This window comes from Protopterus annectens, chromosome 6.part0, assembly GCF_019279795.1.
Source record: "Protopterus annectens isolate FY-2018-M chromosome 6.part0, PAN1.0, whole genome shotgun sequence".
In the NCBI taxonomy this organism is placed as follows: domain Eukaryota; kingdom Metazoa; phylum Chordata; order Ceratodontiformes; family Protopteridae; genus Protopterus; species Protopterus annectens.
This window is the reverse complement of record NC_056737.1, coordinates 99,141,947-99,169,520: the sequence shown is the minus strand read 5'-3', so window position 1 is coordinate 99,169,520 and position 27,574 is coordinate 99,141,947.

Here is a 27,574-nt window from a genome sequence, read left to right as displayed (position 1 = left end):
GGTTTAGTAGGGATAACTTCATTTAAACCAGGGTGTGTAGCTGCATCCAGTCTTAGCTGCCATTTAATCTCCTTTTCACTCACTAGTGATTTAATGTCTCCCCCCCTGGGGTTAGGTGTTATAACCTCAAGTATACCAAATTTGAATCCACCACATCCTTGACTATGAATGAGGTGACGGGACAGGGCATTATTCATATCCAGTTTGTTAATACAATATATGTGGTCGTAGATTCTATTTTTGAAAAAACGATCCGTTTTCCCCACATAATAGTTCTGACATGTATCACAAATAGCTAAATAAATCAGATGTTTCGTCAGACAGTTCCCATGTCTAAATGTGATTTTGGTATGTGTAATATTCTTTAATATGATATTTAAATCTTCTAATATATATTTGCAATAATTGCAATGGCCACATTTCTTGGTCCCTACTTTTCTCACCTTATTCATTTTGTTCTGATTAGATTTTATTTGTATAATTCTTTTTAAGTTATTTCCTGCCTTATAAACAAATTGTGGTTTATTAGGTATCCTTTCTTTGATGGTTAGGTCACTTGTTAGTATATTCCAATTTTTGGTGATAATTCCCTTAATTTCATTTGTGTATTTTCCATACTTGAATATACATGCTTTTTTATATTCATCACCATCAATTGTTCTATCCTTCTTCTTGGTTATCCCTATTCCTAAGAGGGGTATATATTGGAGCTCCCATTGTTGTGATACATATTTTGTGATGTCTCTAATCATATTAACTGGGTATCCCTTCTCTAAAAATAGACCTCCTATAAAGGACAGCTCTTTTTCCATATGCTCCCTTACTGAGGTCATTCTCGCCGCCCTTATACATTGGCCTTTAACTATATTGCGTTTAACTTGGTATGAGTGTGCACTACCAAAATGTAAGTACCCGTTACTATATGTGTCCTTTCTATGGATTTGGGATTGGAATGTATATCCATCATTGTATATGTACACATCCAGAAAATTGATACCCCTATTGTTAAACTGATGTGTAAATCTGAGGTAATTTGTCATACCATTGATGTAGTCAATAAATCTGGTCAAATCTTCGACATTTCCATCCCATAACAGGACTCAATAGTTTTATTAATAGCCTATGTAAGTACAGTGCACTGGACCAAGAGGAAATTTCATTACTTACTTCCTTCATGGATATAGTATTAGACAACAATTACATATATTATGAAGGGGAATATTACAGACAGAGTAATGGTGTGGCGATGGGAGCAGCATGCGCGCCCATGCACGCCAATTTAGTACTTTTGGATTGGGAGGAACAATATGTACACAATTCCATATGGATGAAGAACATTAAAACATATGTTCGATACCTAGATGATATTATCCTGTTATGGGATGGAAATGTCGAAGATTTGACCAGATTTATTGACTACATCAATGGTACGACAAATTACCTCAGATTTACACATCAGTTTAACAATAGGGGTATCAATTTTCTGGATGTGTACATATACAATGATGGATATACATTCCAATCCCAAATCCATAGAAAGGACACATATAGTAATGGGTACTTACATTTTGGTAGTGCACACTCATACCAAGTTAAACGCAATATAGTTAAAGGCCAATGTATAAGGGCGGCGAGAATGACCTCAGTAAGGGAGCATATGGAAAAAGAGCTGTCCTTTATAGGAGGTCTATTTTTAGAGAAGGTATACCCAGTTAATATGATTAGAGACATCACAAAATATGTATCACAACAATGGGGGCTCCAATATATACCCCTCTTAGGAATAGGGATAACCAAGAAGAAGGATAGAACAATTGATGGTGATGAATATAAAAAAGCATGTATATTCAAGTATGGAAAATACACAAATGAAATTAAGGGAATTATCACCAAAAATTGGAATATACTAACAAGTGACCTAACCATCAAAGAAAGGATACCTAATAAACCACAATTTGTTTATAAGGCAGGAAATAACTTAAAAAGAATTATACAAATAAAATCTAATCAGAACAAAATGAATAAGGTGAGAAAAGTAGGGACCAAGAAATGTGGCCATTGCAATTATTGCAAATATATATTAGAAGATTTAAATATCATATTAAAGAATATTACACATACCAAAATCACATTTAGACATGGGAACTGTCTGACGAAACATCTGATTTATTTGGCTATTTGTGATACATGTCAGAACTATTATGTGGGGAAAACGGATCGTTTTTTCAAAAATAGAATCTACGACCACATATATTGTATTAACAAACTGGATATGAATAATGTCCTGTCCCATCACCTCATTCATAGTCAAGGATGTGGTGGATTCAAATTTGGTATACTTGAGGTTATAACACCTAACCCCAGGGGGGGAGACATTAAATCACTAGTGAGTGAAAAGGAGATTAAATGGCAGCTAAGACTGGATGCAGCTACACCCCCTGGTTTAAATGAAGTTATCCCTACTAAACCCCTAGTTAGGACATAAAACATAAGATATTAGAACACAAAATATTAGATTATTGATTGTTATTACCCTAATTCATCAAATTATGTGGAGGGTTCGTGATGTTTTCTTGGACCCTAGTATCAACAGTAAAAAATATTTTGATGTCCTACGGACGTGGACACTTATGTCTAGGGTACATTTTATGTCACTAGCTGTTAACTTGCGTGGTGATAGATCATTGTTATGGAGCAAATTTGGAAGGGGTGGAATACTCCCACTATTTTCAGTACCTTTGAATTCAGGAACCACATATAGATATTGCTGTCATCACAACTGACAGGTTGAAGCTAACAAATTAATTAATTTAAACACTTTAAATATTACAATAGGTACTACTATCTATATATAATAACAGAGAATATATGTATAAAAATGGGTAACACAGTATGAGAGTTTTATTTCACCAGAGTTTTATTCAGGTGTTCCATGTGGAATTTTTTAAAATACATTGTACATAGATTAGAATTTATTATGTCTGAAGTAATCACAGTCATTGAGTTATTTTATGTTAATTTTAATTGTCAATATATGGAAATGAATAGATATTTTTCAAATAATATATGCTCAGTGTATAAATTATGTCTTAGTTTTGTGAAACATATCGATTGTAACATTATACAAGGTAATACATTACTATACTTTTAAATAATGACAAAATGAAGTTTATAAGCTAGATTGGATAATTGATGTAAATGGCGGGCTTTTAGGTATTTAATGGGGAGAACTATTACTATCAATGTTCTGAGGAAGTCTAGTATCCTAGATGAAAGCGCTCAACCTCCTTGTTGCATCTTCATTTTGTTGTGGAAATAAAGGAAACAATCCGTTTTGGTATCCAGTGTCCTGCTTTTTGGTGCATGTGCCTTTGTGCTTGTGCATTAATTGGATTATTCAGTTGTAAGAGGACATTTTTTTCATCATTATAGTACAGGAATGCATGAGCTGCACTATCAGTGTGCTTACAGGCTGTCCACCATTTTGGAATCCTACTTTTTTGTTTTCTTTTGAATAATACATTTAAACTTTCTTTTCCTTTATTTCAGTCTTTTCCCTATAGAATTTTTCTTTCTCCTTAGTGTTTGCCAATTCACATATTCTTCTTGTATCCACAGACCCATCTTCTTTTTCTTTCTCTCCTTCTCTTATGTTTATTTCTATATTTTGTGCCTCAATCTGCCCTTCTTGTTCTTTCTCTTTATGTTTATCATGCTCAACATTTTGTACAGCTTCTTTATCTATACTATGCATACTATGCACATTTTCTTCACACTCTAAACATACATATCCAGTGTTGCCACATTTCTTGCATTTTAAATCACATTTTTTGCATCATGACCAGTTTTGCTACATATAAGACATTTTCTTTCATCACATTCACAGGAAAAAGACAGGTTTTAGGCTGTTGCCTATATTTCAAAAAACCTCTATTGCCATTAACATTAATTACACTGGGAATGTGTATCACAATATCGTTCCCCATCTTTAATATAACCCATCTTCTAGTCTATAAACTTTTTGCATCATAAATTTTCATAGTGTCTATAACATCTTTACAAAAGAAGCACAATAAATGGTCTTTTAATTCTTAGGCTTCAGTTTCAGTTCTGGATTGAACTGCAACTCCTTTTGTTTGTTTATAGAAGGATTGTACCACAAAACCTGACAATGGATTCATTCTTTCTTTGTTCATATTTGTCTATAAAATTTTTCATGGCCTGCCCAGTTTCAAATATTATGTCACAAAATGTCTTTTTATTGATAAGAATAAATGCTCTTATGTCTTTTGCAGTTATGCCTGATGGTACAATCACCGAGTCCCATACTTCATACCTGTCTAATTTTTTTTTTTTTTGCTGCTCGTACTGTAAACATTTTCTCTTCTTCGCCTGCTTGACTCTTCTTTCTCCCTCCTCCACTGTCTGTACATATGATTTTTATTGACTGCTTTCTCTCCATCTACCTGCTGTATTTTGTTTCCATTATAACACCCCACAATGCTGCAACTTCATTTTTTGGCTCACTTTGACTCATTAGATCTTTTAAATAGTCATCCTGCAACCCTCCAGATTGAAGGTTTGTAACAATACATTCCGAATGGCTTTCCCCTTCTACTTCAAATAACCTCTGCTGAATTTGCTACTGCTTCATCAACATCTTTCCTCTCCTTCACCTTTGGTACAAATGAGTTCTCTGCTTCCTCTGTATTCCTTAGCTGCCTTTCACATAAAGGCTCATCTGTCTCCACATTTAAAATCTCCTTCTCTGTCTCTCCATTCACTTCACGTACACCTGCTGTAATACTCCCTGGAGTTTCTCAGGGCTGCCTATGCATCTGGAACAGAAACACGAAGCCAAATGCATTACACATGAATGTGCTCTCCTATGCCAAAAGTAGGGGACGTTCCCCAATGTCCTGGCCAAATTTCCAATAATAGTATAAATATCACATTGGGTATCCACAGAAAAAGTAGACTAACCCTGATCATTAACTAAGGATGACTAAGGAAAGCATACACTCATGCACACATACACACACAGACACACACACACACACACAGACACACACACACACACACACACACACACACACACACACACACACACACACACACACACACACACACACACATGCATATGTGTGTATGTGTATGTGTGTGTATGTGTGTATGATTGCAAGGCATACGAGTGAACACTTACGTGAATGAATGATTTTTAGTTTTTAGTGCTGTAAATAAGAGCAAATCTTCATATGAGTGAATGTTCTTAATGGCATTTTAGATGGCTGCTTTTTACATGAGATCATGCTGAACTGGAGTCAGGGAATTTGCCCTTAGCCTGTTATTGTACAATCTTGGAACTGGTATATATAATTAACAGGAGGTGTGGTGGGTACAGGGGGCTTATTTGTTGCTTTAAATCATTTTAGATTGTATCTAAAATGATTGCTGTTTTTTTGCTTGCTCTTCTGAGCATTAGACATGGGTCCACTGAAATGTCTCTTAAAGTCAACATTTATTCAACTACACAAATGGTTGACAGGTGTGCAAGATCATACAATTCTTGTGGTAGTGAAATATGCCCTTTCCCCAACATCGTGCAATCTCAGAGTTAATATATGTTATTAGGAGGGCATGTGGGGGGAGACAGCACCCCACACTGCCTGGAAGCATATGGGAGCTTGTCCTATCCCCCTGCAAAAATGACATTTTGCTATATTTTTTAAAACTGACTTTTACACTGCACCAAGATTGTTGCTTGGAGCATGCATAGTAGTGTGTCAACATTTGCAAAGTCTACGTTTTGTGGTCAATTTTGTGAAAATCAATATTTGGATGTTTCATTTAAATTCAACTAGTTAAATGACCATTTCACTAAAAGAAAATTCATTCAGTCAAAATGGTTGAAAGCCCATTTCACTGAATGAACATTCAATGAATTCCAAATAACAAAGATTATCATCTACGGGGAGATTTTTCTTTAAAAAGAGAATTGTTTGCAGGGGGGCACCCCTATATGGGGAACTTTGCCCTCACATCCTCTTTACTAAAATATACTCACTCCATGATTGCACAATTGTGTAAAAAAGTGAAAATATTATACAGACACACAGACACACACACACACACACACACACACACACACACACACACACACACACACACACACACAATCATTACTAGTGCACAAATAGAAACCATATAAGCATTTATATGCAGGGATAATAAAGTAGCCACTAAGTAATATGTTTTGGCAGGACAATGGAAATCAGAATACCTTAAGGAAACATTCATGGATGTAGGGACAGTTTTCAAAATCCACACAATTTATTCACTTTCTACGATACACTTCCTCCTCAAAAACTTCTCTCCAGTTCTGTCCAACAATATTTCCCCCTCCCTTGTGTATGTGTCCCAAATTGTGATATTCTTTTATAGTCCAACTGCATCTGTTACTTTTCTTCTATTTCAGCCAACTGGAATTTTTTTTACCAAATTCTGTCTCCCTCATCTGAACATGCACAACATGTTTCACTTATCTGGTATTATGTTGATCCTATTCATAACCCCAGCAAGTGTTCTCTCCCATACCATTGAATTGGTAACATTTTATCTTGTGATCAAAATTTACCTGACATCATTCTATACCTTTTCATTTTTTGTGTGCTTGTTTGTTTGTTTTCATATTGGAAGAACCTGCCTATTACACAGATATTTTTTGTAATGACATTCAGTACCAAGCAATCATATATTCCGCATCAGCAAGAGAAGCAAAAGATAACACAGTACTACTGTCAGTCTTCAAATTAACCACGGTCTTATCTTCTGATAGTAACTGGGATGGCACACAAAAACAAATGGTTCCAACCACATTTTTGACCTGAAAACCTTACTGTGCACTCGGCAACAGCTTGTGACATTTCTGAGAATATCAGCAGTTAATACCATGAGCAATGAAAGTGGCTTAATACTGCAGTACTGATGATACTAGATGAGCCAGTAATACAGTGCACGACATGAGATGTACTCCATTCCACTACTGAAACTCATAGCTACTGTGGAAGGAAGACTAAGTAAAATAGCTGGCACTTTGCGGTAGGGATTGTCAGGCAAAACTAGTAAGTCACATAAGACATAATTACCTAGGTCTGATTGGTCTAAGGCTGACATTATATATATATATATATATATATATATATATATATATATATATATATATATATATATATATATACATAAATATGTATATGTATATGCATATTTTTATATATCTATAGTTATCTATCTCTCTCTCTCTCTCTGTATATATATATATATATATATATGGGTCTACTTTGACCCATCAAAATTACACTTTAGCAAAACTTAGTTTCACTTTCCTGATTTTCGGAAAGTGCATTTCTCTGAAAATGCACTATTGTAAATAAACATTACACTGAATAGAATTCCTGGTGCAGGTACGGTGTTTCTTAACTGATGTATGGGAGGGGAGGCTGATGTTGTAGATCACGGTACAGTGAGGATAAGGGACTATTCCCTTTTCCTCACTGTAGTGTGATCTTGGAGTTAGTATATATTAGTAGTGGAGGTGTGGGGATGCAGGGGGCTTGTCCCCTGCATTAGTGAGTTTAATGTGTTTGTTTTCTTTTTTTTATTGGTTGGTGTAGTGCACATTCGCGAAAGTGCATTTTCAGAGAAATGTACTTTTGTAAAACCAGGAACGTGTGTGTGTGTGTGTGTGTGTGTGTGTGTGTGTGTGTGTGTGTGTGTGTGTGTGTGTGTACGCATGTGTGTGTAAAATGCCCCAGTTAGGTATACCTGGTGGTTAGTGTTACTCAGGCTCTAACAGTAGCCTGAATTCTCTACCCATACAACCACTTGTGATTCAGGGAGTTGAGTCCATAGCTCTCCACTGTCCAGATTTTCACAGAATATTTGGCTCATACTTTTGGTCTGTTCCTATTAAAATTTGTGTTTTTCTGGCAAATCAGTGAGAAATTAATTTACTAAATAATGACAGCTCTTTAAGTTTCAGTCTTCCTAGCTTTCAGAAAACATGTGGTAACACAAAGCACTTTATTTTAGCAACTTTCCAAGATTATACAAGCAATATTTAAAATATGTCCCTGGTTTTGGGCCTTTACCCCCCCCCCAAATAAATTTTGGCTTTTTCCAGATTTCTTGTGCTGTGAAGCTGAGAGATTTAGCTGATCGCTAAGTGGATTTTACAAGGAACTGAGAGCTTCAGGGGAAGAGAAGTATAATGCTACTTATGTTAAGTTGTTTATGCAGTAGCATTTGTTAGTAGCAAAACAGGTAGTGTACTTGCATTTGATGCAGAAGGCTGTGAGTACTTCTCCCACAGTATGAAGATGGATTGCTGATACTGTACTGTATTGTACTTTAATGGGAGTGTATGCTTCAGTCCCATGAATGTCTTCCTTTGGAGGAGTCACCTATTAACTATGAACTCATTATCAGTTTACCATCCATTACCCATCATTGTTTAATGTAGCACAGGCAATTTATTCTTTGAGGTATCTGGTGTATGCATATAAGGATGGGGTTGTGTTAATGCAGTATTCAATGATAAGGTGAAATGCAGAGGTACCAGAAGCATTAATAAATTATTATCAGTTCATCCTGGAGTGGTCTTCCTTTGTGGGGTTTGTGTTTCTTTGGAAGTTATTCTTCAAGGGCAACAGGTACTTTATTTGTAGATGAAACAATGAAATATAAAGTTGTTTGCTAGTAGCAACCTCTTCATTAGTTACAGATCCCTTTAATGTGGAATTATTTAGATGACTTACTTCTGCAGAGATTTTGCATATTTACTGATATTGGTGGATTGTAATGGCAAAAGTTTGAGTGGCTATTTATGGTTGAAATTTTCTGAAATGGGTAGTTTTTTCATTATTGGTTCATACATTTTGTTTCATTGCTTACTAGAAGACTGTTCCAAGCTACAAATTTAAAACACATTCTAACAAATGGTATTGTATTGTACAAGTAGTATAATTTAATATAATAAGGTTAATATAATCAGGAAAGTGAATCAAAGAACTTATACATGTATGCTTGCTCACAGGAAGCAGAAGATCATATTATGGAAAGAGACCATTCACCAATGGTGTCCCCCAGGGTTTGGTGCTGAGACTTTTTCTGTTTGGCAAATACATCTCAAAAGTAAAAGGAAATACCAAAGGGCTTTGTGCGACTAAGTCTGACATGACTGCAAGCACTTAACCATCATGTAAGAAGGTTTGTCCCAAACAATAACTGGTGCCAGAATCATGAATTGAAACTAAACTCCAAGAAATACATTATCATTTCCTTTGGGAAGTCATCTACTCCTGGAAACTGCCAAATTGGCAATGCCCCTTGAGAACTGACCCAGTTGTTTGGAATTTTGGAACCTGTGTGTACAGTGACCTAACTTTTGACCAACATGTGCCCAGACTCATAAGAAAGTCTTTCTTTATTGCACAGCTTATAAAAACAATTGATTGTGACTAGATCTATAGATGTTATTGTCCCCCTTTACAAAGCCCCTATTAGGTCAATCATTTTGTATGTATAATGCCTACTTTGGCATGTATCTGTCCAGGCCCATGCAACAATTGGAATACCCACAGAGATACCTTACTTAAAGGATACAAGTCTTGCATGGACCACCTCAAAGATTTATCACTATACTCAGTATCCTACAGAGTGCTTAGAGGTGACGTGTTTGACATACAAGGCATTCTCCGACCTAATACAGATGGACCTGCTGAACATCAGCAAGTCAAATGGCATCAGAAATACTCAGTCCAGGTATCTAAACTGAATTTTATGGAGAGATAGATATATATCCAGAACAGACTATCCATTCAAATAAAACAAAGCTCATTCCTGTTCATATTCAAATGCAACTTGGATCTAAGGATGGGTAATCGAAAATGTACTCCAGGATTGCCCCTCATGCTACTAATGGATACAGATAGTTCCTAAATGTTGCATCCCTTACATGGGTCCCCTCAAATTATCTATAGTGTGATCATATTTATTCTCACTAGGGCTAATATACAATTATCAGTCATGGGATAGATAAGACCAATCAGGAAATATTAATTTAAGCACCAAACTGGAGATTAGCTAAGCTTAAAATGTCCTCCAAGTGAACCTATGTTGTGGTAGTAAATATTTAAAAAAAATTGACCTTCTTAGATCACTAAGTGCCCTTGTCACCCCCCCTCACCCCCACCCCCCTAGTCTTCAACAGCTTCCGGCACCTCTGCCCAACAATGTTAAATTTTAATCCAGATGGAAGTTATAGATTTTGTAATGATTTTAGAAAAGTCAACATTATTTCAAAGTCTGATAGTTAGCCCATGCCCAGAACTGATTAGTTGAAAGAGAGCTCACAAAAACCCAGTTACATAATAATACTGAACTTGGCGTACTTGAAGAGACCACTTATGCTCTCTGCTGAATAGAAAACCTATGTAACCCCTGTCTACCATGTTATTCTTTGGAATACATGGAACCAAGTCACAATTCAAAGGCAGATGAATAAAATACTGAGTCCTTATTTATGATATTATTGCTGCACCCTTGGATGATACGGTCATTCATTCAGAGGTCTGGGAGCCTCGCTTACCAAAATTAAAGACTGTGCAGCAACCTATAAGCCAGAGGGGCTCTACTGTGAATAAATGCACTATGACAGACTCCAAGTAGTCACCTCCATTAAAAGTTAAGTGAAGGATTCCCTTTCACAAGCTCTGTGCTATAGAAAGTTATACCTAATTCTGTCACTATTGCCTAATCTTTCATAGATCTAAAAAGAGAAGGCTGCCATTAAGATGCAATGATTTCAAAGTAGATGGAGCACTTAATGAACTATAACAGCTCATATTTTCTGACCCCATGTCAATGACTCCTGTTTTTAGTGAAGAGTTTATTCTTTATGTAGATGCATTAGAAGTAAATTTAGGGAGACCTGCTATCCCAAAACTTTCGAGGTGATAATCACCCAGTGTGCTATATCAGCAGAAAATTGATAAGTGCAGTGAGGAGATATTCTACCTCAGAGAAAGAATGTCTTGTTACAAAGATCTATGCCTGAAGGTTGTAAGTATGGCACTTCAATTTGTCAACAGACCATGTCCCTTTGCTATGACAATGGTTAAGTAGGACCCTCCCGTCCAACCTTACTCATATATGCTAACCCTAACCTTGACCTTGTCCCTATCCACAACCCTATATGTTACCTTATATAAAGTCTAACAGTACCACTACCTTAGACACTTGGACTCATTTCCTATATACAACCCCCCCACACACACACACACAAAATGCTACACACATCCCCTTGCATAGTCATTGGTCTAAATCTAAACTGCAAACAGTTGCACACACAGTCCCATCACAAATGTTGAAGCTTTCAGAAATATCCAAAAGTTTCAGCATTCACACGCACATACACACACACACACACACACACACACACACACACACACACACACACACACACACACACACACACATGCGTGCGCACACACACACACACACACACACACGCACACACACATTTTACCATAACTCAAGGCTCATACCCTACAGAAACCCCAGCTTTTGAAATTCTGACATTTCATACATTTACCACTTGATAAAGATGTGCTGTTAATAAAGAAAACATGGGACTTCACTATATATAATACACACACACACACACACACACACACACACACACACACACACACACACACACACACACACACACACACACACACACACACACACACACACTGTATATTTATGTACAAGCAGTTATGTGTGCATGTATAAAATCAGGAAGTAGGAGTCAAAAATAATTGTTCTCATTGAAAGGCAGTTCAGTCACTGACCAGTTCTACATCGAGTAAACAGGAGCACATTTATTTGTTATTTATTTATTTGACATTTGTTAACCGGAAAGTCTGACTGAACTACAACTCTTTTTCAGAGCAGGCCTGGGGAGAAACACTCCACAACAGTACATAGTAATTTTACATGAATAAACAATTGACGATTTGTACAAAAAATACAGCAATTAAAAGAGAGAAGGTATAGAAAACACTTACTCCCAAACAATAATGCTGTTAATTAACTATGTTTGGAATTTACTAAAAATAGGTATATCAACTTTACAAGAAACCAGATTATAATTATCAAGAAGGAGAAAAAAGAAAAAGTAGAGATAAGAAATACAGAATTTGAAAAGATTAGAAGATATAAGGTGAAAGAGATATGGAGTGTAGTAGCAAAAAATGAGAAAAATATATAGGAGGCAGAGAGGAGTTATAGCAGCCAGAAGTTAAACAATTCAGAGGAAGTAAGGAGAAGAAAAGCAGTGAGGTTATAGTTAGAAAGGTAAGGGAAACTGAGATTTAAGAAAGTTAGGAGAAGAAAGTTCAAGCAGTGATTTTACAATGACATGTCCAATTGTTCAGTAGATATTCTTTGAGAACTTTTTTTAAATTTGTGTGTATGTATTCGTGTGTGTATGTATTCATGTGTGTGTGTGTGTGTGTGTGTGTGTGTGTGTGTGTGTGTGTGTGTGTGTGTGTGTGTGTGTGTGTGTGTGTGCGTGTGTGTTATTATTCTGATGTTCAAGGGAAGCTTATTCCACAATAGAGAAGGAGTGTAGCTATATAGATTTAGGCCAATTGAACTTTTAGGTTTATTCACCACTACAGACTTGTTTCTGCAAGACTATTGTATACAGTGGGGATCACACCTACATTTTGTAGTCACTGGAAGTCATGAATCTTAAAATCAGTCTGATGGGTAGCTTGAAACGGTAACAGTCAATTTCTCCAGCACATAGCTGAGATCTCAAGGAAGAACAACTTGTTTATTACGAGGTCTCAGGTGTAAAACTCCTTTCAGAAAATGTTTCATAACAAACAGAGAATAAAGAAGAGGATCTATGGGCAGAAAGCCCAAATGACTGAAAAGTAGAGGGGAGGGTGGCCTAATGTTTAAGGTGTTTGCCTTACAAACACAAGTTGCAGGGTTTGAGTCTCACACGGGATAATTGGCTAGACTTAAAATGGCTCACAAGGGCAGTTAGCTTAGTACTAATCTATGAGCCTATGAAAAATATGTGAGGACACAGGAGAGTAACTCACATAAATATCTGAGCACCAGTGGTACAAAATCTTGATGGGCCCCTGGTTATTGGTTACTCACAAACTAAAAATTCATTTTCATTTACTAACATATGATTTTCTAGTAGCAGGCTTTCTTACTTCCTTTAGTAGTACTGCAAGTTCTAATAAGATAAGTTATTAAAAGTAAATCATCCAGACAATTGAAGTTGATTGATATTGGGGTGCAAACTTTCCTGTCTTTTGTGAATAGATCCAGTCTGTGAGGAAGCTTGTGGTAACTGTCCTTGACCAACTACATAAGAAGGGAGAATCAATGTTACCTGGGCCAAAAGGAGGTCACCACAGTTATTTTTTAGGCATCATTTTGAATCATCAGAATTACTCAAGATATCAGTGGAAAGGGTGGAACCCATAAAGGAACATTCCCTTCTAAGGGATTGAAAATTATTCTGTCTTGGAGGCTTGCTTGTAAGGATCCCAAGAACAAAAATTGTTTTGTTGTCTGTTTTGAAGCCAAGCAAACAGATCTATATGAGGTGCTCCCCACAACTTTGATCTATATTTGGAAGACCCACTTGTTTCATTTCCATTCATATGGGTCTGTCCTGAGCTTCACTGTCACTAAATTTTGCTTTGAAGGAATGCCAGATGCTTGGAGAGTTAAGGAATGCTGAAACACTAGCTCTCAATATATCATTTCCAGTCTGCATAAAGGGGTATGACCTTGCACCTCCTTATTTGTTTATATATACTACATGGCTGTAATATTGTCTGTAATCATTTCAAGAGGTCCTGGGGATCAAAGGTGTTGGAGAGACTTAAAGACATGGATCACAGCCAACAACTATTTTACATTGATGTGCTTCAGTTTGTCAGAAGGATTCCACACGCCTTGCACTGTAAACTGCTGCCCAAACATAATCTAGCACATTGGTTTGTGGTCTGAGGAGAGAAGGGAGACCTGGGTTTGAATATATTTGTTGTCTCCATCAATGCAGTTTCCATTTTATAAAACCCCAAACTGCAATTTGATACTCCAGACAATGCAAATGGTGGGTTTCTGTGTTTTTTTTTTTAGAAGTCATTGTATCTTTCTCATTTGTAATCTGGCAAGAAGTATCTTGAGAAGCATAGAAGCACCGTACCCTAGTATCCTAAGAAATGTTCCTCCAGAAGTCTGATAGGGGTTGGAGAATTTATAGAAAAATTCCAGATAAAGGTCCATCTTGACTTGGGTGAAAAAGGACTTTTGAAGAGAAGAAGCTGTAAGACATCCCAGAAACACAATCGTGAAAGACAGAGTCCATGAGAATTTTGCAGTATTTATCTTGAAGCCCAGATTGGTCAAAAGAGACATAACCCATGTTAATGGGGTCTATATTACATCACCAAATGCTTAAAAAAGTGAACGATGATTAATTGACCCTATGTAAGCGAAAGCTTACAATGTCGAACTGTCAGAACAGTGATTTTTTTCCAAGGGAAAAAAAAATCGCTGTTTGCCCCTCACTTAAATATACCAATTCCGAGACCGCACTACAGTGCCAAAAATGGCAAAGTAATGAAGCAGCCAAGGAAATTCTTTCCCAGGGAAAGAAATCGCTTAAAAGCAGCTTCAATATTTTGCCCTTTTAAGTTTGACCAAGACGTATTCAAAAGAATGCGTCTTCTGTCTTCTAATAGGAAACCTGTTAATGATCACTGACATCTGGATAAAGACTCTGCAATAAGCAAGTAGTACAAACTGGAAAAACATGTGAATGCCATTCAGTCTGCAGTGAGCTATGACTGGGTCTAAAGATTTTGTAAACACTCTTGGAGCCATAGGTTATCCAAAGGTCAATGCAGAGACCCAGGAAGAGAGAACATGAGACATTTCCTGAAGTCTATGGCTATGAGAATATGGTAGTCAGACTTTTTAGGTCTAGAGTTACCACATTTCTGATGAGGAATGAGTATTTTGAATTTTGGAACTTTCACATACAGATTTAAAAATGGAAGATCCAGTACTGGTCTCCTAGATTCCTCTTTCAACAGAAACATTCTAGAAAAGAAATCTATGCACATTTAACATGAAGGCACTGGTACTATGACTCCTTGAGTGTTTAAAGACTGAAGACCGTTTGGGAAAATTTATGTTTGATTTGGAGGGTGGGGAGGTATTCCCCTTAAAGGCTTTTTTTTTATCCAATGCCATCTGTGACCCTCCTACACCACTTTTAACACCCAGACAGGAGCCCAAAACAACCTTTTGGCAAAGAGGAATCTTGAATGCCAGTTTTTGAACAGATTAATAGAGATATTGGCTGGGGAGAGGGAAAAGGATAAGGAATAGAAGGAATGTTGGCTTAGTCATTCTGTACTGGAGGTCTTTCCTTTTTTCGGAAAAGACCCCTGTTTTTCATCATTGTATATAGACAAACACACACACTCAGTCTTTTCACATTTTATACTATGTTTACTGCATTTTATACTATAGACTGATTTTCTCACCCTTCAAATCTATGATACAAAAGTGAACTACTATGAAATTGAATCCCACATTTGAAACTTGGAAGTGACATCTCAGTGTTTGTACATTATTGCATTATATATACACATGTCTTAGAACAGTGCAGATGAATAAAAACACAACTCCTTAAAAATACTTATTTTATTTGTTTTTCATTTATTTTGGTGTAGTATGGGTTTGTGCCTGCCCCTAATCATTTCTCATAACTGAAATAGTAAACAATGAAATAAATATAAACTGGATAAAAGTTTTTTTTTTCTTATTTCTTTTTTTGAAGTGCCCTGCAATGATTTGTATTAATAAAAAGATTGGTACTGTACTTTAAGGGGATTGTCTTTCAGGTAAGACTTTAAGAAACTTGAAAATGAAAAACTGTTTCAGTGATTGCTTCAGTAAGCATTGACGATCCAACAGAAATGTACATTTTATGAAGGGATTTGTGAAAGTTTGACACTTTCCAGTAGGACTAACGTATAAAACAGACAGCTCTGCTATAAAACACAATTTAGAACTAGTTTTTAGAAGTAGCAGCATTCTGTTTAATTAAATTCCTGCTAAACAGAAACTTCTGTAGGAAGCAGTCAGTCCAAAACACAGCAGGAAGAGGCATCAAGTATGTAGTTTTATGCCCCCCTCCCCATTATCACTTATTCTCACTCACCATTTCAATGTGCTATTTGAAAAGATTTATGTCATTATTTTGATTAATCATTTTAATTTGCACTAATTAAGAGATGGACTTAAATCATGACAATCAGATTAATGAAACTAGTTTTGCTTCCTTTTTTTCTCTTTCCCTGACTGAAAAAAAAAAAATGAAAAGAGAAATCACTTTAAGAAAAAAGTCTGCAATCAGAAATGTTCCATTAATTGAATGTCTGACTTTGCTAATGATGAGATTTATAAAAAGTCTTTATGGAGCTAGAATCAGATTAAGCTAGTTCAGCATTTAAGTGAGCAAACTTAAAATTTGCTACAGATAAGTGAGCCCAAAATATTTCACCTGGAACTTGGGTTTCTTCACATTAGGAAACATTTATACATCTAGCTAGAGAAAGGAAAAAACATTTACAACAAGCATTTTTGAACTCCATGTACACTGAGTACAATGTTATTCAGTAATTGAATTATGTAAATTAAATAAAGAAATGTAACACAAACAATGGAAAAAAAGAAATGAATACCCCATTCAGTTATGGATGTTTTGACGTACAGTGTATATTTGAAAGGAGTGACAATGAGTGCAGTTGCTTATTTTATTTATTTTATTTTATGTTTGACATTTGTTGACTGGGTATGTCCGACTGAGCATAAGCCCTTTTTGAGAGGAGACCCTGGTAGAAAAGCTCCACAAACTAAACACATTGAAGACACAAATAATACTGAAGAGTATACAAAGCTTTGAATATAATCATAAATGTAAATGAAGAAGTAGCTATAAATACAAACAAAAATTCTTAAATATAATACAATATAGTTGAATCAGTTGGCAGTAGGGTAAATGAGCTCAGACAAACAATGGTAGTTATTGTACTGTTAGTATATTGTACTGCACCCGCAACCATTTTATTTATTTAATCAATCTTTGTTGAAAGAGCCCAAACTAGGCCAGTGGCCACTATACAGGAGAGACCCTTGTAAGAATAAAAAAGATTGCTGCTAGTATTTTTAAACTGAAACATGGTACATCCATTTGATATTTTGATTGTAAAGTTTATTGCTGATGTTACAAAACTGCATTACCAAAGTAGTTAAATGTTTTTGAATCTATGGCTGGCACTTTTAAAATTGATAAAAAGTTGGATCTGGACAAGAAAATGGTGACTAAGTTTACTGTAAAAAAAAAAAAACAAAAAGCAGCAATATTTTGCAAGATTTTGTTTGTAAATAGAGCCACAAATACTATGCCTGAGGACATAGCAAACCTACTGGCCAATAAATTCAGAAAAAAATCCCTCTGCTCCTAAACCTACATTTTTGTTTGCAAGGTGTAATGAGAGAAAGGTGCCTCTGTGGAATAAAGGTGTGAAGAAGGTTTTGTTTAAAATAATATTTAAGAAAAATTACAGCTTTATTTTAAGGAGATTGACTGTGGCAGATTGCATACATGCCAGTATTCACAGTATAAGATGAATTAAAGAAAAGATAACAAAGATGCTTTTATCATAAAGATTGACCCTGGTATCCTGGCAGGTGCAAGTGTGTGTGTGTGTGTGTGTGTGTGTGTGTGTGTGTGTGTGTGTGTGTGCACATGCATGCCTGTGTATGCGCACATTAGCTTGTGTTTTGAGGTGTGAAATAAAGGGTGAGGATTTTATTGACTGACTTCTATTTAGTTACTTATTTCATGCAGCTTTCAGGTAGAATGTTTCCTGTTTTGTCACAGGTATGTCACGTTTGTTAAGCCCAACAGTAACCTGAGGTGGGGGGCAATTGACACCAAGGGCATGGACTCATTCAGATGCAGTGTCACCTAAGCAAGTAGAAAGTTTTTCTTTCTTTTCTTCACCTGTTCTTTTCATTCAGACTTGTTTTCTTTATTTCCGGTTTGTACACTTCATCTCTCTAATTTCCTCGATGTAGTCTGCATTTATGGTTATGTGGGTACTAACCAGTATGAAAAAATTGTCTATTGGACTCTGAAAAATATGCAGACCAGTCTCCACCATCATTATTATTGTACATACAATGTAAGTGGGTGGATAGTGTTGCCTCACAGCAAGAGGCTCCTCAGTTTGATTCACGGCTAGAGTGCTTTCTGTGTGGAGTCTGCATTTCCTCATTGTGTTTGCGTGGGTTTCCCCTGGGTACTCTGGTTTCCTCCCATATTCCAAAGACATGCAATTGGTGGAATGGACACTCTAAATTGGCCATAGGAGTGAGTGTGCATGTGAATGTGTGGTGTTGAAGAACTAGCATGGCAGGGCTAGCCACCCTGTGGTGTAAACCTTGGGTCTAGATGATTGTCACTGTTGTAGAAATGGGGAAAAAGGTGTTGTGGATGGATGAATGCAAGTGGGTGGAAAAAAGCACACAAAAGGTGGACACAGTCTTCTTTAAATAGTAGCAAGCATACTTGCTGTTTAAGTGTTAACATAGTTGCTAGTATAACTGCAGAGACTGCTTGACTAGACATCTGTCATTGAAAGCTATGTCTTGTACAATATCAATGATAATGTGTTCAAATTCAGTGATAGTAACAGTGAATATAATCTTTTTATTTTATTTATTTATTTTTTACGTTTTAAGTGCAATCAGCACTTCCAATCAGTTACTGATATCAGTGGAGCCAGACTACCTTGATGTCTGTACCACTGTATTTGTAAAAGTATCACACAGACTAAAAATGTTTTCCCATAGAGTTGCCATCTTGACATGTCAGCTGATGAAGCAGCCAACACTAACACAAAGTCTGGAACTGCCAAAGCTGTGCTGCTTGAACAGGGTAAAAACCAACACAAAATGCAGGTTTCTTTGCTCCTGTCTTGTACTTTGGAATGATTTAGGGAACAGAAGTTGTATAGAATGGATCCTTTAGTATTTTGTTCTGAACAGTCATGTGTCTCTTTCATGGCATCTGATGTTTTGCCAACTTTCTTTCTGATATCTCTTTAAAGCTGTTTCATGACATACTAAGCTTATATTTCATTTGTCTGTTCTACTAGCAGTTTAGGTAGCTATGAAAATACCACAACACTTGTCACTAAAAATGTCGGCATTTGAATGAAATTAGAAGAAAGAAATGTTTGTGATATCAAGGCATCTCATCTCAAGGAAAGGTGAAGGGATCATCTAGAACAGGAAGCACAGAAGTGGAAGGAGAGGCAGAGAGATCAGGCTGCATGGAGTAACTATTCTCTGTATCTCTAAAAGTACTTTTTAACAGAGAAGGTTGTGGGCCCATGGTATGGACTACCGGAATGGATGGTGGACAGGGAATCCACAGTTCTATTCACGAGGGCACAGGACAGGTTGGACAGGTGAAGAGCTAGCATGGCAGGGCTAGCCACCCTGTGGTGTAAACCTTGGGTCTAGATGATTGTCACTGTTGTAGAAATAGGGAAAAAGGTGTTGTGGATGGATGAATGCAAGTGGGTGGAAAAATGTATAGCTAGAGCAGAGGTAGAATGCTAAGGTCCTTAAAAGAGCAGCCAATATAAGCTCCGAGTCTCCTTGTGCTGTCATGGTGATGTAACGCAATTTAACACAATGTAACCATATAACAAGCAGAGTGTCAATTAATGCACTATAATGTCACTAAGTCTCTTATTAGTATCTTCTCACATGGGAGATCTAAATTATTCCTGCCTCAGTGATAGCTGTCCATCATATATTCCTATTGCAATTAAACATATTGTCCAAAATAATTTGTTATCCAATATCGTGTCTCAAGGAAAGCATGAAATTGTATATTTCATCTTGCCTTCTCTACAGAGTTATTTATCCAGGGTCCCTATCTGTGAACTGCCTGTTATAAGCAATTAATTTCTGATGTGCTGTCAAAGTTGCTTATGACACGCCCATACCCCTCAACTTTACAGATTTTTGCAGAATGTCCAGATTTTGCCTCATATTTTGTGGTCTGCTCCTCATAAAATGTGTGGTTTTCTGGCAAATAACTGAGGATTGAAATCACTAAATAATTACATGCATTTGAGTTTGAGACAATTTCCTTTGGAAAATGCATGCTAACACAAATCCTGTTATTCTAGCAACTTTCTAAGTTTATAAGAGCAATATTTAAAATCTGTCTCTATTTTAGACATTTGTTCACTCATTATTTTAAGCTTTGTCCTGATTTATTCTGCTAAGAGGTTGAGAGATATGGACCTCTCAGCTACAAAATAATTCCTCAGCAAAAGGCAGGTTCATATACTATAAGACTTAGATGGAAATGCATGCAAAGCATTTCAGTTAGATTCACGAATATGAAGACTTCATTAATATGCACTGAGTAATGTGCTTAAATGCTGACGGCAAAGAAGCGATTGAGATAGGTGAGTAGCAACATTGCTAAGTTCACCAGCATCATCAGCATCAGCTTCTGTAGCACTTGTACAGCTAGGAAAAATACCACAGATTCTTCACTTTTATTCTGATATCATAAAGTAGTTCTCTGCTCCCTCTCTTGTGGTGGTTGGAAAACCAGCTACTAAAAATCAGGGAAGGTGGGCTGCTTATTGGTATATCAGCAGCCTTATTGGAAACCTCAGGCAATATTCCTGTACTTTTGGTTAATTTCAGGTCTATGTTCTTCCCTTCTTTCCTTCTCCATTCCCTTGCTGTGGGCCCTAACTTCAGACCTATCCCAGTCTTCCTGAACTGTGGTTCAGTCAAATTCTCTGGTTTGAATAAAAACTGTTTGAGACTTCAGATCCATTTTAAAGCTTTATTGTGATTAGCTCTTTCATCTTGTACAAACGTTTCTAATGCCCAAGGTATCTGATAAGGCTGCTGGGGCCTTACTGTAGCAACTCACCTTCCTTGACCTTTATTACTCTTTAGCTAGATGTACGATGCAGTGCTTCCCTGTGCTGCAACAGGCAGAACAGTAGGCACAACAGTCAGGAAGAAGTGCTAGACCCAGCTGTGCATACATAGAAGGATCTGAAGCCAAATCCCACATGTCTGACTTGATGCATGATATGGCCTAGCTGAGTGGATAATAAGCCAGTTAATTTAGTATGCAGGTATCTCTTGCACAGAATACACAGATTATGCAGGCACACTTCATGTCTCTGTGCTGCAGAAAACAAAAGTACACTGGAACACAAATGTGATATATATAGGTTATTCAATTACTCAAGCTTTTCAGCTATCAAGAACCCGTCATTATGCATTATCAATTTACCAGTGTTAGAGACCATGCTTAAAGATCCACTTGTGCCTAGAAAGGGAATTGCGTAATTTGTTTCCAATTGGATTAAAACAGACATTTGAAAATTGAAAAATGCTGGTGTGGAAAACAAAAGCTGCAGGCTTCTATTTGTGTTACATATAAGACCAGTTTGCCAGTTCTGGCAATTACATCATCCATGCAACATCCATGGGTGCAATCACCTTTGCTTGGTGTGCTGATGGCAAAGAATTCCATATTGGTGCCACCCATATTGGCCATAACTGTGTACATGAACAACAAACATTTGTATATGGTCCTATTTTAGTACCACTGTACCAGTTGCCAACACATGACATGTAGCATTCACTTTCCATGTACCTACTGCCCATGCATGATGTGGCATTCACTTTCCATATACCTGCTGCCCATGCATGATGTGGCATTCATTTTACATTCACCTGCTGCCCATGCATGATGGAGCATTCACTTTCCATGTACCTGCTGCCCATGCATAATGTGTGGCATTCACTTTCCATGTACCTGCTGCCCATGCATGATGTGGCATTCACTTTCTGTGTACCTACTGCCCATGCATGATGTGGCATTCACTTTCTATGTACCTGCTGCCCATGCATGGTGTGACATTCACTTTCCATGTATCTGCTGCCCATGTATGATGTGGCATTCCCTTTCCATATGCATGTATCTGCTGCCCATGCAGGATGTTGCATTCACTTTCCATGTACCTGCTGCCCATGCATAATGTGGCATTCACTTTCCATGTACCTGTTGCCCATGGATGATGTGTGGCATTCACTTTCCATGTAACTGCTGCCCATGTATGATGTGGCATTCACTTTCCATGCACCTGCTGCCCATGCATGATGTGGCATTCACTTTCCATGTACCTGCTGCCCATGCATAATGTGGCATTCACTTTCCATGTACCTGCTGCCCATGCATGATGTGGCATTCACTTTCCATGTACCTGCTGCCCATGCATGATGTGGCACTCACTTTCCATGTACCTGCTGCCCATGCATGATGTGGCATTCACTTTCCATATGTATGTACCTGCTGCCCATGCATGATGTGGCACTCACTTTCCATGTACCTGCTGCCCATGCATGATGTGGCATTCACTTTCCATGCACCTGCTTCCATGCATGATGTGGCATTCACTTTCCATATGTATGTACCTGCTGCCCATGCATGATGTGTGGCATTCACTTTCCATGTATATCATTCATCATCTATGTAGCAATACTCACCTGTGTGGACTATCAAAATTTAAACTCATATGTTAGATTAGGACATTTTATTTCTCAATTTATCATGATAAACAAGGGTATGAGACAGGATTTCCCACATCTCTCTATTTTGTTTGGCTATTGACACTCTAACCAATTACATTAAAACTTAATCATAAAAAATGTAATAATCTGTCTGAAACACTATAAATTTAAACATGACTCAGAGAAAATTAACCAAATATTCATAGGCATAAAAAGAGATTTAGAATGTGTCAATGATTTGCCACACTCAGTCTGACAGGACACAGCTTGAAAGTGGATGATAGGATGTCCAACTTCCTCCTAACCATCATATGTAACCAGAAGACAAGATGGAAGGGAAGTGCAGCAAAGTCACTTGGTGTGGGATCCAGAGTCTACTACTCATAAGGACGACAGACTCGAAATGGTGCAGAAACTGTTGTGAGGGGAAAGGCTTCAGAAGACAGTAAGGGATGTCATAAAATTAGGGACAGACTCATGACAGTCAGACTCCAGTGTAAGGATGAAGCACTCTTCACAAACTCAGCCTATGTCCCACAGCAAGATTATGACAGTGAGGAAAAGAGTACATTCAGACAGTGGTTGCAGGACTAACTAGACAAAGCAGGACAACATGAGTTGGTATTGATAATGAGAGATATGTATGCACATATCAGGACAGACAGAACAGGATATAAGGACTGCTTAGGTCCACATGGGTGGGGCAACAGGAATAAAGGGAGGCCATTCTAGACTTCTGTATAGCAAATGACTTGATGGTGGTTAACACAAGATCGCATACAACAATGCCCAACATGTAACTCAGGTAGACTTCCTCCTAGTAAGGAAAGGGCACTGTGGTAGAATCAGCATTGCAAAGTCATCCCCAGTGAAACAGTTGACTCACAGCATAAAGCACTTGATGCCACAATCAGCTGCAAGCAGTGGTCGGAGAAAGCTCTAAGGTCAGGGTCTATGTTAAATCAGTGAATGCTTAAAAAGTGAACTCTGATTTATTGACCCTCTTTCAGTGAAAGCTGAAAAGCCCGAACACTTGGAACAGCATTTTTTTTCCCCAGGGAAAAAAAATCGCTGTTCCACAAAAAAAAAAAATAAAAAAACAAAAAAAAACTTCAAAACAGTAAATAATGTGGAGGCTTCATCCCCCACACCCCCCTACTTAAATATAGCAACTCCAAGATCGCACCACAGTGGAGGAAATGTCCCAAAAATGGCCCAGCAATTTTTTTCCCTGGGGAAAAAAAATCATTGTTACAAGTGTTCGGGCTTCTCAGCTTTTGCTGAAAGAGGGTTGATAAATCAGAGTTCGCTTTTTTAAGAATTCACTGATTTAATATAGATGCTAAGGTCAATGGAGACTATCTGAGCACCTGGAAGTTCATTGGAGAGAAAGTACAACAGTTTAAGGAATGATTCAGAACTCTAGCACCCCAAGAAGTAGGAGGAAGTAGGTGGAGATGAAGAAAGATGGCACCTCAAAGCATCATGTGTGAAAACTACAGAACAGATATGCGGCCAAGCTAGGAATGGAAGCAAGGTACATAATAAAAGGTGGTGGTGGAATACATAAGTCCAAGAAGTCTTCAAAAGAAAGAAGTGCAGAAAAAAGTAATAGAAAAGAAGGACCATGTTATGAAGGAATACTGGTTGGCTGACAAAGAGGCTAAAAGAGAAATTGCAATCACAAAGTACAAAGCATCTGAGGCACTCTACCAGCTTCTGGAGTGTGACTCAGCAGATGGTACAAATCAGACTGCAAAGCAAAGACAGAAAGATAAAGAGGATATTCACCCTTCATACAGGATGCCAGCAATAATCTGCTCACCAGTACACAGAACATCAATGGCAGACAAACAGAGTACTTCCAGCAACTTCTGAATGAAGAAAACCTCACAGAAGCTGCACTGCTCCAGATGCAGCCTACAATGGAAGAAGAGGAGGAGCCCACTCTAGAAGAATAAAGAACAGCAGTAAGTAAAATGACTTCAGTGAAAGCAGCAGGCTCAGGTGAGGTCATAGCAGATATGATCAAGATGCTGGGTGAGATAGGGGAGAAATGTATCCTGTTCTCATAGCAGTTTGGAAAGAAAGGTGCATCCCAGATGAGTAGAAAATAGACATCCTTATGCCAGTGTACAAGAAGAAAGGGGACATCCATAACTGTGGTCAGTACAGAGATCTCAAACCCCTGTCACACAGCATGAAATTTATGGAGGGGCTACTTGATAAATGAATATGCAGGGTAACAGAAAGTAAGATGGGAGATGAGTAGTTTAGATTCATGTCAGGATGCAGCACAACCAACCTCATGTTTGCAGTTTGATAAGTTTAGAAGAAGGTAAAATGAGGATAGAGTCCAACTAGGCATTCCTAGACTTGGAGAAAGCATATGACATGGTCCAAAGAAAGCCAGTTTGGAAAGTTCTGCAGTAGATTGAAGTCCCTGAAACACTAACAGAATAAGCGCAGGTTATGTACAAGGACACAATCTTTCAAGTATGGGCAGTGTTTGATTTCACAGAGGAATTGCTAGTGGGAGTGGGTGTGCATCAGGTTTCAGCTCTGGGCATACAGCTGTTGACACTGATGTCAGACTAGATTAGCAAACAAGTCAGAGGAGGCATATCAATAACAGCTGCTGTATGCAAATGATGCAGCACTGTAGGTAGACTCTGAGCAAGAACTTCAGCAAATGTTAGGGGAATGGAATGAAAAACTGAAGGCATATGAGATGAAACTGAGTGCAAATAAGATAGTTGTAGTAGCAATAAATTGGTGAAATCAGAAGAAGAGGAGATCACTTCGCAATGATAGAAGGGAAAATAGTGGAACAGTTTCAAGTATTTGGGAGGGCTGGATGGGGAGAAGGGAAATATGAACAAGGAGGGCAAAGTTAAAATCAGAGGGGCTGCAGCCAACTGGCCTCCATGGCACTGTTCACATAAACCATATACAATAATATTAATAGCTACATATAAGCAGCTGTACTGAGGAAGCACAGAACTAATTCAAAGTACAAGCCACTCTGGTGGAATCACATCATCAATAGGCTGTATAACAAAAGAAAGAAAATCATGGCAAAATTAGGAGGTGTAGCATCCAGCAGGATAAAATCTTTCTCATCCAACTAAACAAATAATTCAGAGGACAAGTAAAGTCTAACAAAACTAAATTTGAGGTAAAATTGGCCTCCCATTCCAAAAACAAGCAAAAAGCATTCTTTAGCTATGTCCATAGGCTCAAAGCCAGTACACAATTGTGTTTAGAGCTCATTGTTAATGGAGCCACCTATACTGAGCTAGAAGATATAGCAAACCCATTGGCAGACAAATTCAGCTCCAACTTTATCCTACTATCCCCCTCAACCTCCTCTTAGGAAATACTATCAAATATAACTCCCCTATTGTTACTAGGAAACTGGCCCTTAATACTGTCTCTAAGGCCAAGAACACAGCATCAATTGACCCAGACAATATCCCAAGATGCCTTCTAAATAGCATGCAACGTGACCTATCAGGACCTCTTGAATTGCTATTTAACTGTAGCCTCCAAATAGGGTTCATGCCTCACAAATGGAGAACAGCAACAGTCAACCTTCTGCACAAAAGTAGACCTTCTACAGACCCTGGAAACTACAGAGCCATAAGTCTCACTAGTCTCATATGCCAAGTCATGAAAATAATTAGCATGGAAATGATCAATATTGATGCAGGAAACCTCTGGACACTAGACTCAGCAATTTGGTTTCATCAAGGGCAGGTCGTGCCTGTTCAGTCTGGTGAACTTTTTGAAAAGGTCACCAAAGCAATGGATGAAAGTAAAACAGTTCACACTACCTACTTTGACCTAGCCAATGCATTTGACATAATAGGCATTGTTGACAAACTTAAGAGGTTAGGTGTAAACCCTTATGACACCCAATGGATAGCCAGATGGCTCACAAACAGAACCCATGAAGTTAGAATTAGGAAGTTCACCTCTACAAAGTGGCGAGTCACAAGTGGAGTCCCTTGGGGATTGGTCCTGGAACTGCTCTTTTTTGGCATTTACTTCTCTAAAGTCAAGGCCAAAGATGAGAGACACTGGCTGTCTAAATTTGCAGATGATTGCAAATTACGAGCTGAGCAGTCAATCATATAATCTGCCACCTATATAAATGTTCTCCAGGAAGGGCTGACACAGACAAATAACTTGTGTATGAGTCATGGACTAAAACTAAATGCCAAGAAATGCATAATAGTATCCTTCAGGAATTCATCCACTCCTATCATTGAGTACAATGTCCCCTTTGGTATGTACCTAACCAGAGGTTCCTCACTAAAAGAGTACAGGGCATAAGTAACATGTCCTATGCAGCCTGTCTCAAGGACCTATTCCTATATTCTGTCTCCTGCAAGCTGTTCAGGGAACATCTTTGCCTGGCATACAAGGCATTGTCAGACTTCACCCTGATTGACCTTCTGTATATCAACAATACAAACAGCTCCATAATTATCCATTCTAAAGACTTAAACCTTGTCTGTGATATAAATAAGATGTTCTTGAGAGACATGTATGTATCCCAGAGGCCATCCCTTCTCTAGAACAGGCTCCCAATCTATGTGAAGCAGAGTTCCTCTCAAACCCAATTCAAGTGTAACTTGAACAGCTGGATGGGGAACAGGAAATTCATCCCAGGTTTGGCACCTATGTCCCTAATAGACAAAGGCAGCCTGTAAATGGTTCATCTCCCAGGCCACTGTTTGCAAATGTTTCACATCCCAAGCCCTTGCGTACACTTATCTAC